Source organism: Notolabrus celidotus, chromosome 15 (genome assembly GCF_009762535.1).
Source record: "Notolabrus celidotus isolate fNotCel1 chromosome 15, fNotCel1.pri, whole genome shotgun sequence".
Lineage (NCBI taxonomy): Eukaryota > Metazoa > Chordata > Actinopteri > Labriformes > Labridae > Notolabrus > Notolabrus celidotus.
In genome coordinates this window covers 9,077,080-9,087,392 of record NC_048286.1, presented here as the reverse complement: position 1 = coordinate 9,087,392, position 10,313 = coordinate 9,077,080, and positions in this window count along the sequence as shown.

Below are 10,313 nucleotides of genomic sequence, written 5' to 3'. Positions count from 1 at the left end.
GAAAAACCCACTGAGCAAGAAACAAGTCCAGGCATGTTCTTCAGCTGATCTTACAAGTCATTCTAGAATATGTGGGAAACTGCTCATCATTTCAGATAAAATAGTAACCCCAAAAGGTAGGCAGGTAGGCCCAGACAGGGTTGTAGTCGAGTCACCAAATCTCGAGACCGAGTCAAGTCTCAAGTCCTGAGTGTTTAAGTCTGAGTCACCGAAGAAGAGTCCGATTCAATTACCTGAATCAGAGTCCAAGTGGATACATCATTACCTGAGGACTTGTGAGGAGGACAGCTTTTCACTTAGTGTAGAAAACACATTGTATTTATTGACATTAGATTCTGACTGATCCTGCCAACGTGTCTGGAGATTTAAATTACCAATGAAATTACAGAATGTCGTCCATAAATGCACACTGGGCCTCTCTTAATGGGTGGACACACTTGTCTAATCTGATGGATTGGGATTACTGCATTGTCTAATAAACTCAAAAATACATGCAAACTATCTGCTATAATTCAGAACTTTTAACAACCAGACATCTTGTACCGGGGGGTTGAGTCACTTACATTACCATTACCTTACACAACAGTTAAAGTAACATTCACATTTCTTACATTTATAGGTGCATCCTGGACAGATGTGTCTTTTTGTAAAGCGTCTTGAGATAACATTTGTTGTGAATTGGTGCTGTATAAATATAGATTGATTGATGTCTGTTTTCAGTTTTAAGTTTTTCTCATTTTCTCCTCTTTTATTCTTCACATCCGGCACATGTGGCGCTGCTCTAGAATGCATCTACCATATCTTAGAAAGCCAAACGTACAATTAATGGCGACTCTTTTTGCATCATGGTAGGAACTGTCGCTAACGAGATGGCCCAACAACGAAACTGACAAAAACAATAAAACAGTCAATAAATACATTTGTGTGCTTCTCTCCACCCTCTAAGTCTTAATGTTGTTGAGTCCAATATTGAGTCATCAGTACCCAAGTGCAGTTGGAGTAAGAAGACCTAAAAATCAGGACTGGAGTCTGACTTGAGTCCTGGACTGTAGTACTACAAATCGTGAGGACATCTGAACAGGGATTGAGGTTTACAGAATAACTAGGATGGCCAGTTCTTATATCTGTCATAGTGAAACTAATGAGGGTCTTCCAACCTATTTTGGGATTGAACCTAAAAATAACAGCCCTGTATGTTGATGACTTGATGCTTTCCGACAAAGCCTTAAATAAGAGTCGTCGCTTTCCTACATAAGCGGTGGGAGAACATTCTTACTCCTGTTCTTTTCTGTGGACTGTCACCCACCAAGACACCCCGCTCCGTCTGTTCCACTGAAAGAAACTTTACAGTAAACTGGGCTGGCATGTAGGCAGCTCCCCTGTGGCCCTGCACCCATCTTCTCTCTTTCTCTCTCTCTTTTATTTATACATATGCCGCCACAAGCCAGTCCAAAGAGCATCTGGTTCCTCTTGGGCCTGCGGTCACAACACTGAGAGAGCGCCACATCAAAGCTCGCTCCATCCAGCCCGCAGAGAAGAGAGGAGAGCAGAGAGGGAGGAAGAAGAAGAGAGAAAATCTGGGACAAATTCCGCTTCACACACACACCGCAAATCTGTCTTTGCTCATGGAAAAATTCAGCGCACATCTGTGGTGTTGCGCCGAGAATCCATCAATCTCCGTGTCCTGACCGCCTCACTCACACAGATAGTCTGACTTCCCACGCTCATCTTTTGACCGCTTCAGAGGCTTTGGCGAGAAGTTTGTGAAGCTCTTAAGTTTGTCATTTTCTATTATATTAGTGTTACATCATCTCTATACAGTGATGTTAATGATACTGCAACAGCAAGACTTCACTCATGTCTTCTGCATGCTTAGAAATCTCAGAAGAAACAAATCCACACAGGGATCAAAAAACCCTCTTAATGCCTTTCCTGTCTTCAGGCTTGGACACGTACACACACACACACACACACACACACACACACACACACACACACACACACACACACACACACACACACACACACACACACTGTCTCTCTCTCCCTCACACACACACAGACAGAGAGAAGATCAAATGTTAAGGGGAGTGATGGGGCTTTTTGAAATGTGACCTCTCTAGTAATTTCCCTGTCTGTCAAAGGCACCAAAACACAAACATGAGCGTACCTGTCTTTTCCTGTGTTCGACAGCTGAAACTCAAAGAACAATTTCACTCTGCAGAGACACGTTCAGACAACTGATGTGAGCGGTGATGAATTAGCATCAGATTACATTTTATCTCTGCACTAAAGCATCAGAATTAGTAACATATTAGAGTAATGAGAGACAGCAGGGAGGAGTGTTGGTTGGAAAGACTTTCTAATGTTTCTACCTGGGCACCTTAACATACCACTCACTTACATAGAAATTAGTATGGTGAAAATATAAAATGGGGCCTGATGTTGAATATCTCTAGTTAGAAGATCATTGTTGCATCAAAAGGAGCTAAATATGTACAAACATTATTAATTTGATGCCAGCAACATGTTTCACAACAGTTGGTAAAATGGCATGTCAACCATTCTTCCACGGTCGGTTTTAATGCAGTGATTTCTACTACAGAGTCATGTCTGTTTTTTAATGCAGTGACTTCCACTACAGAGTCATGTCTGGTTTTTAATGCAGTGACTTCCACTACAGAGTCATGTCTGTTTTAATTTAGTGACTTCCACTACAGAGTCATGTCTGTTTTTTGATGCAGTGACTTCCACTACAGAGTCATGTCTGTTTTTAATGCAGTGACTTCCACTACAGAGTCATGTCTGTTTTAATGCAGTGACTTCCACTACAGTCATGTCTGTTTTTAATGCAGTGACTTCCACTACAGAGTCATGTCCGTTATTAATGCAGTGAACTCCACTACAGAGTCATGTCTGTTTTTAATGCAGTGACAGAGAGGTGAGCCTGTTCTTGCTCACTATGTCAGGGTTTCAAGTCTTGTGACCACCAGCTTACCATGCATTATCCCTTACATAGTGAGTCTCATGATCCAAACATAGTCACAGCAGCATCATATATTTTTCTAATAGTTGTTTCATAGAGAAAGTCAGCAGTGACGTGTAACATGAGTTTTTATGAACATTAACTGTCATCATGATCTTTGCATAACCTTAACCAAAGTGCCTCTGTTGCCTGAACCAAACCACAGACAGGAGTGTGGAGTCAAACCAGGGACTGTATTTGACAAACTGCCCTCTGTACACCCACCATTCACCCTCTTCACCTCACTGCAGCTCCATCATGCTTCATAAATGTGTTTCATTCACTCAAAGAAAAGTCGTCACTGAACATCATCCAGGCAGTGATTACGTTGTCACCACAATTTAGTCATGAAAACCTTTTAGTTACAGACGTAGTTTCTTGGAGACAGGGTGGACATTTTACAAACAGCTTCCATGATCATAAAACGCATCACTTCATGTGCAGCAAAAAATGGTCCCAGTGTATAAACATAAAACCTTTATTAAATGGCACTAGCTGTCAAAACACACTTTTATTTCTACCAAAATGTGCTCTTATTACTTCAAACTTCCACTCCTTTAAGCCCCGTCATAAATAAGATTGTCAACTTAGATGCTTAAAAAGAAAGCAAGAATATTGCTATCGAAAATTGATTGCACTGTTTTGCAGTCCTCAGTCAGATTTGTGAGGCTGCTCTTAGGTTGTCTTCGAGCCACCTGTGAGCAGCTGGACGATCAGGAAGTGTTCTCAGCTCTCTTCCTTCTCCTCAGACTCTCTTTTGATGTGAGCAGCTGCCTGTCACACCCAGGGGAAAACCACTGGACAGAAATAAGATGCAATCTCTACAGCTTGCTCTTTGGCAGCCCTTGTACAGAGCTGTCTCTTTACTGATGAACCCTTTTTTCATGTTTGTTTTTTTCAAGTTGCCAGGTGATTCAGTGCTGTTTGCAAACATGATTATGTTTCCAAATGAGCCATTAACATGCTTTATTACATGGCTTCCATATGAAAGCTTACACAGCATCTGCTATCTCCTTTCTTTTTATGAGATTAGGAAGTCCTGGACAAATGACTTCAACTCTGTTGTTTATGTGTAACTATTTTATAAGAATCCATTGATTCAAACCTCCAGTCTTTAAATATGAAGCCAAAACAGGCAAACAAGGAACTGTAGTTCCTTGAGTGTCCACTTGAGGCTGTCTCCAAAATCCCATTGACACCCATGTTAAAATGTCTACTTTTACATTACCATTAATAAGTCTGGTAAAAAAAAAAAAAAATACTAATAGTTATGCATACATTTGCTTAATAAGGGGCATGGCTAAGATGATGGCCGGACACCATGTAGTTTAGCAGGAGGCTCAAAGCCTGCTTCTGCCTAACACTGTGATAACATCAATGTTTTATACTGTCTATGATAGTTATCTAGCATTGATACAGTCCCAACACAGACAAAAAAAGACATTTTTTCATAGTAATTTACAGAAATGTGGGTTGAATTTACTGAAATCTTAAACACAAACATTTCTACAGACATAGTCAGTGAACAAGTTTCCATAACTCTGCGCTCAGCCTCTTCAAAGATTGTTTCTGAAAACCCATAAGCTGTGAGCTGGACCAGTTTTTCCAGCATATTAAGCTTTTTTGGGGAAAAAAAAGTGTCTAATCCTTTGAGTCTCCTCCTGTCATTATCAGATTCCTTGCATACTATAACTTAATTGCGGCCGACACATAACAAACATTGTTTTTGGATATCAGGTGTCAGGGCTGAGGTCTTTGTTGTTTTGATGTGTAGTTGCATTTTTGTGGAAGGTGCACTTCAGGTTAAGCATGCAGGCTTCTACGTAGGGGCTACATAAACCTACAGCGTATGCTACTGCACAGATCCATCCAATCAGATTCAGGTTGGATGCAGAAGTATAAGTAAGGGTTAACTACACATTACAGAGACAACCTTTTCAGTTTCTCATAGCAACATTCTTGGTGGGTTTACATTTGACTGTTAAAAAGCAGCTCTGTAAAATTGTCACAAAAAATTAACCTTACACAAGTGCAGAACAAAAATCCTTTTAGAGACAGGATGTTCCAATTTGTCCATAGGGGGCATCAAAATGAACACAAACCAACAGTTCCCTATAGTAGCTTTAACTAACCCAGACCATGTCCTTTTCCTATTACTAACCGAGCTGTTTTATACCTCCACCTAGCCAATCAGCAGCTGCTTCACAATATCAGCTATTGTTCCACGGGTTCTACACCACTCGCCGTCTTTCTACAATATGAGATGTCTGCTTCATACAGAGGCCAGCCATGTCTGGTCAGCTGGCATCCTGAAGGACTAACAGAGGGCCTGTAAGAGAAGTCTAGAGCCCACTGGATGGCCACAAATACCACAAGAATCCTGACTCTAGCATTGTACAGGAACAGCTTGGCCTCTTCAGCTCTGCTTTGAATGTCAGAGGGGTCGTTCCTCATCACAGACCTCTACCCTGATTTACATTTTTATCACTTTTGTTACTTCCTTGATTTCCCTCTTCATCTCTCAGTGAAAAAAACAACCTGAGCAGTCCTGAAAACGGCCCGAGGTAAACAATCCATCACAGAGAACATGACAGCTCATGGCTCCTGTCCGTGTTTCGGTTTTATCATTATTCCTCCGGGCTGAGCGAGTGGCGTGTTTCAATATCAGCACCACATTACATTTCGCTCTGCTTACTGTCAATCAACTCACACTCGCAGGAAGCCCTGGAGGTCTCCTGGAGGAAGCAATCAGTCAAACGCTTGTTGCTGAAACATCTGGGTCCTCCTGCAGGATGGCAATTTTTTTATACCTACTGTACGTTTATCATGTAAGCCTGGATTTATGAAGGATTTAAAAAATTAGCTAAATGACTGAAAAAGAGATTAGGCAGGGGTTGTATTTCTCCAGCCTCTGCATGTCTTTCCTTGAATGTCCTCCAGTTTTTCATTTATTTATTTATCTATTTATTAATTCAAGGACAGTTCCTCCTCGGCCCTGCAGGCTGCTTGATTTAAAAGAAGCTCCACACAATAGGTTCTCTCATCGCACTAGTATTTACCATCGCCACACAGATAAAAGACCTCCCACCCCCTCCCCTCCTACACCTTCTCCCTGACTTTTTCTTTTTTACCCCCTCTCTCCCTCTTTATTTCCCACTTCTAGTCTGGAATGACTTAACTGTACTCTTTCAGTTGTCTCTGCAGCAGCAGATGTCAACCATATTGGAAGTGAACTTGGAACCTCAAATGGGCTCAGGGCTACCTCACATGTTTGACTCTGTTTAAGTAATACGTTTTTTCAAGGCGCATCGTCACCCTTCTGCAGTTTGAACTAATGTAGGTGGAGTAGTGTTTGCAGATATATTTTATATGTTTCATCTCAGTTAAACAGGCATGAAGACTAGTTTTATTTTCCTCTTAAAACACTTTGAAAAAAGATGTAAGACTGGAAAAGCTTCCTTAGTCTGAAAAATTACTCAAAATTTTCAGGAAATCCCAACATTTTCTAAACCTGCTTGATCTTATATGTCCCTCACAGCGTGAAGTCTCATCCTGTAATACGAGGGTAGATGGTGGAGGGTGGGCAGGGGAGGATGAGTCTCTGGAGGCAGGACATGAAGGCAACAGAAGTACACTGCAAAGCCAGAGTTTAATGCTTACAACATAACTGCAGAAGACAAAACAGAGACCTATCCTATTATCACAACCTTTGCATTTCTTTTAATGTGCATAGGCAGATGTGCAGACATGTTCACTGCTCCCTTGTTAACATTGCACAAGAGTAAGCAGGTCCAGTTTGAGGTGAAACTGGTGATAGCACACAAAGCAATGAAAACACACTGGCTGTCACTCCTTAAGCCTGGTATACAGCTAATAAATTAATATCTCATAACTCAGTGTGAGTTTTATGTTCATTGTGCACCACTCCCTCTCATTCTAACTTTTACATCAGCCTCCAGAAATGACACAAACGTCTTCAGGGAGACATGATGACAGACGCAAACAGAAAACAGAGCAGTCATCCAGCTTCTCTGAACACAGCGTTAATCAGAAACAGAGAGAGACTTTGAAACCTCCCCACACACATTCATCTAATCTGACATGTTTAGGGACACCAAATATGAAAAATATGTCAGAGCAATCTCTGACGGTTTAAAACCAGAGTCACAGTTTTCAGCATTAACAGGAGAGTCATGTGGAGCAGCAGGTTTTTAGGTGTAACTCTCTGTATGAAACTTTAGAGGAGTTTAGACTTTTATACTGTCCCACTGAGTCCTTTCACAATCAAAGCAGCTTATTTCCACCTCTCATGAGCCCATCCCTGCAGCCACACAAAGAGGGTGCACTGATGCTTTGATTAGCCACACAGGACAACACAGGGGTCAACACACCAGAACAAGCCCCACAGTCTCACCTCCCTGCCTCCAGCCTCTCCTCTATACAGCCTCGTTATTAATACGCCTTCCGGCCCTCTCCCAAATCCCATCAGTGTGTTTGTCCGGATCTCGCTCTGCGGCTTTTCCGGCTCCTGAGAAAAGAAGGAGTTGAGGGAGAGAGGAGGGATGGAGTCACTCTCCCAGAGCGTGGATCCAGGATTAGAGGGAACAGAACAAACACCATGGAGCGTAGAGAGAGAGGCAGCCGAGGGGGGTGAAGACTCCAGACAAAGGAAATTAATTAGAAGTCCCTCAGTGGAGCGTTGCTCTATGATTAGGGATTGGAGGATTATTGGATAAGCACATGAAATACTGTTTTTATGTGCGACAAGGCCTCCTTCATCATTCTTCTCTTTATGAAAATAATGACAGTGAAATGTTTCGGAGCTGAGTCAGGTTCGCTTTGAGCTTTAAGATGTTCAAGCTGAGTGAAACTGAGTAGAAGAACTACATGTTTGTGCATCAACCTCTTCTTTTTTTCCAATTTCACATATGATTTCCCTTTTAATAATTTAAAGATGGAAAAATAATCTTCTTTTGCATCATCTGACATTCATTTAAATTCTGAGCTAGCATGATCAGTCAATGAACCATAGATTAGGCGCGATTAGCATAGTGTTTAGCATAGTCAGGTCACATTGCACAATATGAAGTTGCCAGGTTTTGGTTTGAAAGAAGAAGTCAGAGGTAAAAATGAAACTTTGAAAGAATCCTCTTTAGTAACCAGAAGCAAGAACAGTCCTGACTTCAGCATTTATTAAATGTTATCTTTAGATCACAAGTTATTCAGTGTTGTAGTTGAGTCACCAGGATAGCATTCATTAAACCATTAGAGTAGTTACTTATGTGGCTGGTAATCAGTTGGAATTGAAAGAAAATAGCATACCATAGAAGAAGAAAAAACTGGTTTGGTGCTTTGTGCTCAGTTTGCTCGATGTCAGGACGACTGTCTGAGGGAAGAGGAGCTGAGAGTCGCCTCGGGGTCAGAAGATCAGAGCAAGAACAGAACCACAAAAAGAGACAGAAACTCAAGGCCAAGGTCCCCACCGACACACACACACGCACACACGCACACACACACACACACACACACACACACACACACACACACACACACACACACACAGGTGTAGGGGAGGAAAGAGCTCTGTGAAGCTCCATAGTTGTTCCTCCCTCCAGGCAGGGCTCCTCTGATGAGAAGGTTTATAATTTGAGAGCAGCGGTCAGGAAAAATGTGAAGCATCCATCATGAGTGATAACAGACAGGATGTTGGACACTGAGTATGATGAAGGAAACCACAACAGGAAAGGCTACAGGTGGTCCTGCTCGGGTTACCTTACCCATAATTAACCCACAGGTACTTTGATTACCCTTTTCGTTTTTAAAAAATCAAGGCCTAGGCTGACATGCATCTTATTCCCATAATAATAAGTAAATGCCAGTTGTTTACTCCTTGAGTTATTTTTCTCGTGATCTGGGGATAACAGAGGTGGTTTTCTTGTGATGAGGGACTAACAGGCTGGTCACCGTGAAAAATCAGACCATGACAACCAAAGATGGTTCTTACCAGATTTACCTGTGGTATGAAGCATGTAAAGGGAGATATTACTTCCCTTTGTTTTGCTCACAGGATGAACCTCGAGGACAGCTATGTGTGCTCTCTGTGGATTCTCACATGGAACAGAACGATAACCAAATCTTTTAAGATTTTAAAAGTCTTTTTTTGTGGGCCAAGCTTCAGGGCTTTCATATGGAGCACAAACAGGATATAGATAAACAACTCAGCCTTTCTGTTATTGTGCACTCCAAAAAATTCTCTCTCTGAAGACTGCAGCACTGGGTAAGTTTGAAGTAGGATATTTGGAACGTAAGTTAGGATGGAGTTTAAGCTCTACTTACGTTTCAGGGCTTGCACCACCTGAGGTAGTTTCAACGTAAGCAGAAGTTACATCTTAAATCTTACACTCTATAGCTCTAAGGAGGGGTAAAGTCATCTGATCGTCTTAGCTCATTGTTTTGAAAGACAGGATGATAAGTAGTTTCCTAAAGTCTAATAAAATTAACATATATAGGGGCGCTGGTGGCCTAGCGGTCTAAGCGCCCCACATACAGAGGCTACAGTCCTCGTCGCAGGGGTCGCCGGTTCGATTCCCGGCCGGTCGACCATTTCCTGCATGTCTTCCCCCACTCTCTACTCCCCACATTTCCTGTCACTCTTCAGCTGTACTATATAATAAAGGCAAAAAGGCCAAAAATATAACTTTAAAAAAAAAAAATTAACATATATGTACATTTTACACAATAGATTAATTATTATCATATCATACTGCTTTATCATATTGAACATGCCTTGATGTTGCTGTTAGTGGATTAAAGGGAGTTGAAGGCCGTTATTGTCAGCAGTTAGCATGTTCAGCTATCAGGCATGAGAGTGAGCGCAGAAACAACCATCCCATTAAGAAAAAACCTTTCTCTGATTGGCTACTAGAAGTGTAAATGTCATAACTCTGATAATTTTTTGGATGTTAGTGTATACTTGTTAAGATGAACTCAATGTCTGCATGGTGCAACAAAACAAAGACACAACATAAGTTACAAACTAACTATTTTCAAAGCATTGTCCAGTGGGGACGTCACATTCTGATTTAAGACACAACTCATACATGGCTGGTGCAACAGGCCAGATGAGTGGTTGCACAAAAAAGTAAGAATAATTTGAGCACATAACGGTGAGTTGTTGCAAATACCCCAAATAAAAGGACCTTAGATAATCTGGTCTTTGCAGAATTAACCTGAACCCTGGATTCTTATTTTTCAGGTCATGTCAGGTTGGGAAGTAATTATTCTTATA